At 47.0% G+C, this 8,803-nt stretch overlaps 1 protein-coding gene across 3 annotated transcripts in view; it reads left to right on the top strand.

The window, feature by feature from the left end:
• The first annotated feature begins 661 nt into the window (after window positions 1-661).
• Window positions 662-8,803, top strand: part of LOC147108354 (procathepsin L-like) — a 59,627-nt gene continuing 51,485 nt past the window's right edge. Inside the window, exon 1 of one of the 3 annotated variants that reach the window (XM_086004951.1) lies at window positions 662-1,130. The gene's annotated coding sequence lies outside the window, so the exon portion shown is untranslated. The remainder of the gene's footprint in view (window positions 1,131-8,803) is intronic. The other 2 variants (XM_086004950.1, XM_086004949.1) reach the window with 2 other exon arrangements.

The following is an 8,803-nucleotide window of genomic DNA, read 5'->3' as shown; positions in this document are numbered from 1 at the left end:
CAAGGGGAACTCTATCGTGGTTCCGGGAGGGAGGGGAAGGGGTGAGAGCAGATGTGTGGGAAATAGAACGAATATGGTCAAGGGCCGTGTCAACCACAGTAGAGGGGAATCCTCGGTTGAGGAAAAAGGAAGACATGTTGGAAGCACTAGTATGGAAGGTGGCATCGTCAGAGCAGATGCGGCGGAGACGGAGAAACTGGGAGAATTGAATAGAATCCTTACAAGAAGCGGGGTGGGAGGAAGTGTAGTCCAGGTAGCTGTGGGAGTCAGTGGGCTTATAGTGAATGTTTGTCAATAGCCTATCCCCAGAAATGGAGACAGAGAAGTCAAGGAAGGGAAGGGAAGAGTCGGAGATGGACCACGTGAAGGTGGGGGGAAGGGTGGAAATTGGAAGCAAAGTGAATGAAATGTTCTAGTTCACGGCGAGAGCAGGAAACAGCACCGATACAGTCATCAATGTACTGGAAAAAGAGGTGAGGGAGGGACCTAAGTTGGACTGGAACAAAGAATGTTCCACATATCCCACGAAAAGGCAGGCATAGCTGGGGCCAGATCTGTAAGGGTCAGTACTTCACTGGGCGGTGCATCTCGCTAATGAGCCACCAGATGACCATCCTCCGCTTCAAAGATATTTTATTTGTTTTCTCTATCTCACATCAGCTGCGGGACAACTGAGAGCAGTATGCACGTCCTCACGTTTATTCCTTATAGGTTGTGGGTTTGCATCTAACCGCAATGGGAATTGCATTCCTTTCTGCCGTGTCTATACAGCGTGCACACTCGGCGTTTTTTTGCACACACATTTATCAGCTTGTATATATTACAGTCTCCACCGCTTGCCCAGCCTGTACGGAATACCATCGCAGAGCGAGGCCAGTGTTTGGAGTTTCCCAGTCACATGAGATCGACGAGAGGAAGTTGTTTCATTTTCTGCTGCCGCTGCATTCGTACTGACGACTGCCAGTTCCAGACTCAAGTAAAGCCGAGCCGAGCACAGCAAGAAGCTACAAGGTCAGTCCGCCCGCAGAGCTGGTTTTAGGGTGGGCTCGAGCGGAGACATTGAGTGATCGGCAGAGTGATTGACAGCTGCTCCGGGCACCTTTCAACTTCCTGGGTTAAGGGCACAACAGGTAGGACTTTGCGCTTTGTGTGCAGAGCTGGTTTCCAATTTCGGTCCGTTTCAAAGAATAGCTAGAAATTGAAAGACTTTTCCTGTCAACTTTTCCTGGATCAGTCCCTGCAGTTTTTGAATCTAAAGTGGAAAATGATTAAATTAGAAACATAGAAAAAGTAGGAGCAGGAGTAGGCCATTCGGCCCTCGAACCTGCTCCGCCATTCCATATGATCATGGCTGATCCCATGGGCTCAATTTTAACTCAGCCATCAGGCGGGCTTTGAGGTGTGGGGGGTGTTAAAATCGCAAAACCTGGGGGTCGGGACCCCCCGCCTGATTCCCGACACCTAACCATTTTAACCCAGGCATGTCTGATGGTCCCGAATCAGTCCCGCCTGCAACAGGCGGGACTGGTCTTTAGGGCCCTTAAACAGCACTAATTGGCCTTTATAATCCCATTTTAACAGGCCCTTGCCTGTTTAACACTTTTCCCACGTAAAACATGCCTGGTGGGGATCATGCCTGTGAAACCTGGCGTGAGCACTATTGGCTTGCTGACTATCAGCTGCAGGTCAACCATTAAAGAGGAGATTTGATCAGTCATCATTTGCAGGTGGCAGGACTTTGTTGTTTCAGGCCTGGGGCAACTTTTACCAGGCTTAAACACACCTGTGGAAGGTTGGAGCCTCACACACATATCCAGTGTGACCTCCTGGGAAACCCCGCTCGCCACCTTCACTCAGCGCTTCCTCAACGGAGGCATATACCAGAAGCATGGGAGCCATTTATTTCCTTCCTTTCTGGGCATTTGTTGAGCTCGAATACTAGCCGCGGCACCAGCAGAACCAGGAACAACAGCAGCAGCAGCAACAGGAGCGCCAGGCTGCTGCTCACCCACCTGATGCTGCACAGGCCAGAAGGGGCCAGCGCTTGGAAGTGGCTTGAGAGCACCTTGCTGCACATCAGGGGGCCATGGGGACCCGTATCTGCACTGGCAGTCCTACTCAGAAGGACTTCCATGAAGGTCTGGTTTCTCTGTTCAATAGATGCCCATCGCTCCTCAAGAGATGTCATTCTATTATGAACACTCACCATGTTTTCCATACCCTGGTGACTTATCTCCTCCATGGAGGTTGCCATCCTTTCCATGTTGATGCGTTCATGCGCCAATGACTCCACAAAGGCTCTGCTCATGTTCGCTATGGACTCCTCCATTCGCTCCACACTCACATTGACCCTGGAGACAAATCTTGCCAGAGACTCCTGCATCTGTTCCTGGAGTTCCAGCCCCGCTGATCTTATGGATGGACCCAGAGGCAGAGGGTCGACATGCAGCTGAGCCGAGCTGGCAGCGTCCTGTGCCCTCCAACTAGCACTCTCCACTGCTGTCCCTGTCTCCACAATCTGCTGATGCTCACTTGTGAGCTGTGATACACCAGGTGACAACACTACTGTGAGTGTCTGCGCTGGTGCTAGGTGCACTGAATTCTGCTGATGCTGCGCCCTCGGAGGTTGCAGATTCCTCTGAGGAGTCTGGAAGCTCAGGCTCTTCCTCCTGGACAGTGGGGATGGGGGCTCTCGATGGTCCTGTGGGGGAGTGAAGGAAAGAGTTAGAGATGTGAGGTCAAGGTTACATGCACATTGCATATTGCAGATGATCATAGGTCCATCTGTTGTAGCTTCAGAATCATTATCAGCGACTCATGCAATGTCAGTGAGAGAGATGGAAAACTACTCTGTCACCAGCTTGCTGTGATGCACCCGTCTGTCCGTCCCCCACTTGCGCCTCATCCTCCAGTCCTACGATCTCCAGGACTGCCTCCTCCCAGGGGGTGAGTTGGGCTACTGATGGTGGCTCTCCTCCTGAACTCGCTCGTTCTCTTTTCCTGCAATGAGGGAGACAAGTAGTGTTTGAGTGAGAATGAAGGAGTGAGTGTAGATAATCCATAGCATAGATGCTTAGAAGGAGACAAAGATGGAGTGAGGTGGCAAGACCAAGCCCTGTGTGTTGTCAGTTTTTTTCATCGCATCAGAGTGATAGGGAGTGTGAGGGCTGCATAGTCAAATAGTTAGATGAAAGTGACCATAGAGAGAGAGGGAATGGGTAAGGGTGCATGGATGTCAGTGTCAAGTGGGATGTGGAGGAAGAGATTGCTAAAGCTGAGTGCTGGTGAGGAGAGGCAATGGAGATCAGATTGAGAGTGATGGGAACTTCATACTCACTTTTCCAGTGTGCTGAAGGTCATGAAATCTCTTCCTGTACTGTATCCAGGTTCTGCGGGTAGCCGATAAGGAGTTGAGCTCCTCTGCCACTTGCAGCCATGCAGCCTTTGTCTGCTGGGGAGGCATCTTCCTCCCTGATGAAGGGAAGAGCACCTCCTTGTGAGCTCTTGCTCCCTCCACTAAAGCCTGCAGGGCAATGTCGTCAAAACGGGGTGCAGACCTCGGTCTTTCTCTTGCCATTCTGCTTCCAGCTCAGTGTATCAGCAAATGCCAAAAAGTTGGCAGCCTGCAGAAGAAGCAAGGCTTGTTGCAGACCCTAAATGCAGCAGCAATAATGACGTCATATTATGCGACATTCTGACTGGAAATACTCATTTGCCAAGGGTTCCCACATGTTGGAAATCAATTGGCCAATTGTGTTAAAATTGCATCAATCTCACAGACCCATTTAGATTCGTGTGGGAAACACCAAATTCGGGGAACCTGACAATTCCCCGCACCTGAGTTAAAATCGACCCCTCTATCTCAATACCATATTCCCGCTCTCTCCCCATACCCCTTGGCGCCTTCTGTGTCTAGAAATCTATCTATCTCCTTCTTAAATGTATTCAGTGACTTGGCCTCCACAGCCTTCTGTGGTAGAGAATTCCACAGGTTCACCACCCTCTGAGTGAAGAGATTTCTCCTCATCTCAGCCCTAAATGTCCTACCCAGTATCCTGAAACTGTGACCCCTCGTTCTAGACCACTCAGCCAGGGGAAACATCCTCCCTGCATCTAGCCTGCCTAGCCCTGTCAGAATTTGATAAGTTTCAATGAGATCCCCCCTCATTCTTCTAAACTCTAGTGAATACAGGCCTAGTCGACCCAATCTCTCCTCATACGACAGTCCTGCTATCCCAGAAATCAGTCTGGTGAATCCTTCGCTGCACTCCCTCTATGGCAAGTATATCCTTTCTTAGGTAAGGAGACCAAAACTGCACACAGTACTCCAGGTGTGGCCTCACCAAGGCCCTGTACAACTGTAGTAAGACATCCTTGCTCCTGTACTCAAATCCTCTTGCAATGAAAGCCAACATACCATTTGCCTTCCTAACTACTTGCTGCACCTGCATGTTTGCTTTCAGTGACTGGTGTACAAGGACACCCAGGTCCTTTTGTACATCAGCATTTCCCAATCTATCACCATTTAAATAATACTCTACCTTTCTGTTTTTCCTACCGAAGTGGATAACTTCACATTTATCCACGTTATGCTGCATCTGCCATGTATTTGCCCACTCACTCAACTTGTCTATATCGCCTTGAAGCCTCTTTGTATCCTCCTCACAACCCACCTAGTTTTGTGTCGTCAGCAAACTTGGAAGTATTATATTTGGTTCCCCCATCCAAATCATTGATATATATTGTGAATAGCTGGGGCCCAAGCACTGATCCCTGCGGTACCCCACTAGTCACCGCCTGCCACCCTGAAAAAGACCCATTTATTCCTACTTTCTGTTCCCTGTCTGTTAACCAATTTTACATAAGAACATAAGAACATAAGAAATAGGAGCAGGAGTAGGCCAATCGACCCCTCGAGCCTGCTCCGCCATTCAATAAGATCATGGCTGATCTGATCCTAACCGCCAATCTACTATCACAGAACCATCTCCTGAATCTAACAGAATTAGACACACGAAATAGGAGCAGGATCAGGCTACACGGCCCCTGGGCCCGCTCCACTACCCACAGGGCCATGTCCGATCCAAACCTAGACTCATGTCCAAATTCCTGCCCGCTCCCCGTAACCCTTAATTCCCTTTACTTCTCGGAAACTGTCTGTTTCTGTTTTAAATTTATGTAATGATGTAGCTTCTACAGCTTTTTGGGGCAGCATATTCCATGGACCTATCACCCTCTGAGTGAAGTAGTTCCTCCTCATCTCAGTTTTGAAAGAGCAGCCCCTTATTCTAAGACTATGCCCCCTAGCTCTAGTTTTACCCATCATCGGGAACATCCTCCCCGCATCCACCCGATCCAACCCCTTCACAATCTTATATGTTTCAATAAGATCGCCTCTCATTCTTCTGAACTCCAATGAGTAGAGTCCCAATCTACTCAACCTCTCCTCATATGTCCATCCCCTCATCCCCAGGATTAACTGAGTGAACCTTCTTTGTACTGACTCGAGAGCAAGTATGTCTTTTCTTAAGTATGGACACCAAAACTGTATGCAGTATTCCAGGTGCGGTCTCACCAATACCTTGTACAACTGAAGCAATACCTCCCTATTTTTATATTCTATCCCCCTAGTAATGAAAGCCAACATTCCATTGGCCTGCTTAATCACTTGCTGCACCTGCATACTAACCTTTTGAGTTTCGTGCACCAGGACCCCCAGATCCCTTTGTACTTCAGTACTTTCCAGTTTCTTGCCATTAAGATAATAACTTGCTTTATGATTTTTCCTGCCAAAGTGCATAACCTCACACTTTCCAGTATTGTATTCCATCTGCCAAAGCTCTGCCCACTTACTTAGCCTGTCTATGTCCCCTTGCAGGTTTTTTATGTCCTCCTCACTCACTACTTTCCCTCCCATCTTAGTATCATCTGCAAACTTTGATATGTTACACTCGGTCCCCTCCTCCAAATCGTTAATATAGATTGTAAAGAGTTGGGGACCCAGCACTGACCCCTGCGGAACACCACTAGTTACTGATTGCCAGTCTGAGAATGAACCATTTATCCCAACTCTCTGCCTTCTGTTAGATAGCCAATCCTCTATCCATGCCAGAATATTACCCCCAATCCCGTGATTTTTTATCTTAAGCAATAATCTTTTGTGTGGCACCTTGTCAAATGCCTTTTGGAAGTCTAAATACACTACATCCACTGGTTCCCCTTTATCCACCCTATATGTTACTTCCTCAAAGAACTCCAGCAAATTTGTCAAACATAACTTCCCCTTCATAAAACCATGCTGACTTTGTCCTATTAAATTATGATTATCCAAATGTCCTGTTACTGTCTCCTTAATAATGGACTCCAAAATTTTAACTACCACAGATGTTAGGCTAACCAGTCTATAGTTTCCAGCCTTCTGTCTACTGCCCTTTTTAAATAAGGGTGTTACATTAGCAGTTTTCCAGTCTGCCGGGACCTTTGCTGAGTCCAGGGAGTTTTGGAAAATTATTACCAATGCATCCACAATCCCTACCGCCACTTCCCTCAAGACCCTAGGATGTAAGCCATCAGGTCCAGGTGATTTATCTGCCTTGAGTCCCATTATTTTACCGAGTACCATTTCCTTAGTGATTTTGATTGTGTTTAGCTCCTCCCCGCCATAGCCCCCTGTTTGTCCAGTGTTGGGATATTCTTAGTGTCCTCTACTGTAAAGACTGATACAAAATATTCATTCAGTGTTTTTGCCATCTCCATATTTCCCACCATTAATTTCCCGGTCTCATCCTCTAAGGGACCAACATTTACTTTAGCCACCCTTTTTCTTTTTATATAACTATAAAAACTCTTACTATCTGTTTTTATATTTTTTGCTAATTTACTTTCATAATCTATCTTCCCTTTCTTAATCAATCTTTTTGTTATATTTTGCTGTCTTTTAAAGTTTTCCCAGTCCTCTATCCGCCCACTAGATTTGGCTACCTTATATGCCCTTGTTTTTAGTCGAATACTATCCTTAATTTCTTTACTTAGCCACGGATGGCTGTCTTTTTTACACCCTTTTCTTCTCAGTGGAATATATATTTTTTGGAAGTTGTAAAATAACTCCTTAAATGTACACCACTGATCATGTATCGTCTTACCCTTTAATCTATTTTCCCAATCCACTCTACTCAATTCCGCTCTCATACCTTCATAGTCTCCTTTATTCAAGCTTAGCACGCTCGTTTGAGATCCAACCTTCTCACCCTCTAATTGAATATGGAATTCAACCATGTAATGGTCACTCATTCCAAGGGGATCCTTTACTAGGACATTTTTAATTAATCCTGTCTTGTTACACAGGTCCAGATCTAAGGTTGCTTGCCCCCTGGTCGGTTCAGTTACATACTGCTCAAGAAACCCATCCCTAATACACTCAATGAACTCATCCTCAAGGCAGCCCTGCCCAATTTGATTTGTCCAATTAATATGATAGTTAAAATCCCCCATAATTATAGATGTTCCTTTACTACAAGCCTCAACTATTTCCTGATTGATACTCCATCCAACAGAGTTGCAACTGTTCGGAGGTCTATAGACTACACCCACTAGTGTTTTTTTCCCCTTATTATTCCTTACCTCCACCCAAACTGTTTCATTATCCTGATCTTTTGACCCAATATCATTTCTCTGTATTACAGTGATTCCTTCCTTTATTAACATAGCCACCCCACCTCCCCTTCCTTCCTGCCTGTCCTTCCTGATCGTTAAATAACCTGGTATGTTTAATTCCCAGGCATTGTCACCCTGCAGCCATGTTTCTGTAATGGCCACAAGATCATACCCATATGTAGTTATTTGTGCCATTAACTCGTCTATTTTGTTACGAATGCTACGTGCATTCAGATAGAGAACTTTCAAATATGTTTTGTGACACTTAGTTCCTGCTTTTGCCCTTTTTATTACTTTACCTTTTACTCCATACCTTCTGCCCCTTCCTGACACGCTCTGATTTTTAATTTCCCCACTGCTACCTAAGTCTATGACCTTCTCTGTTGTCATTTTTATTATTTGCTCTCTAGGAACCTCCCCCCCCACTAGGTAGTTTAAAGCCCTCTCTACAGCCCTAGTTATATGATCCGCCAGGTCTCTAGTCCCAGCACTGGCCAAGTGAAGCCCGTCCCAACGGAACAGCTCCCTCCTGCCCCAGTACTGGTGCCAGTGTCCCAGGAAGCAAAACTCATTTCTCCCACACCAGTCTTTGAGCCACGCATTTAACCCTCTTATTTTATTTGTCCTAGCCAAATTCGCTCGTGGCTCAGGTAATAATCCAGAGATTATTACCCTTGAGGTTCTGTTTTTTAATTTGACCCCTAGCTGCTCATACTCCTTTAACAGAACCGGCTTCCTAGTCCTATCTACGTCGTTTGTACCAACATGGACCACGACAACTGGATCCACCCCCTCCCAATGCAAGTTTCTTTCCAGCCCAGAGGAGATGTCCTTAACCCTGGCACTGGGTAGGCAACTCAGCCTTCGAGACTCTCGCTCTCGGCTGCAGAGAACTCTACCTATCCCCCTAATAATACTATCCCCTACCACTACAACATTTCTATTTACTCCCCCCTCTTGAATGGCCCCCCGTTCCACGGTGCTGTGGCCAGGTTGCTCATCCTCCCTGCAGTCCCTGCTCCTGTCCCCACAGGGAGTAAGAACCTCGAACCTGTTGGACAAGAGCAAGGGCTGCGGCTCCTCCGGCTCTACCTCCTGGATCCCCGTACCTGCCTCACTCGTAGTCACACCGTCCCGCCCCTGACCATGG

The sequence above is a fragment of the Somniosus microcephalus genome, chromosome 13 (genome assembly GCF_052327205.1).
Source record: "Somniosus microcephalus isolate GS21.2 chromosome 13, FLI_Smic_1.0, whole genome shotgun sequence".
NCBI classification, from domain to species: Eukaryota; Metazoa; Chordata; class Chondrichthyes; order Squaliformes; family Somniosidae; genus Somniosus; species Somniosus microcephalus.
The sequence above is the reverse complement of the archived record's forward strand: the minus strand, read 5'-3'. Positions and strand labels throughout refer to the sequence as shown.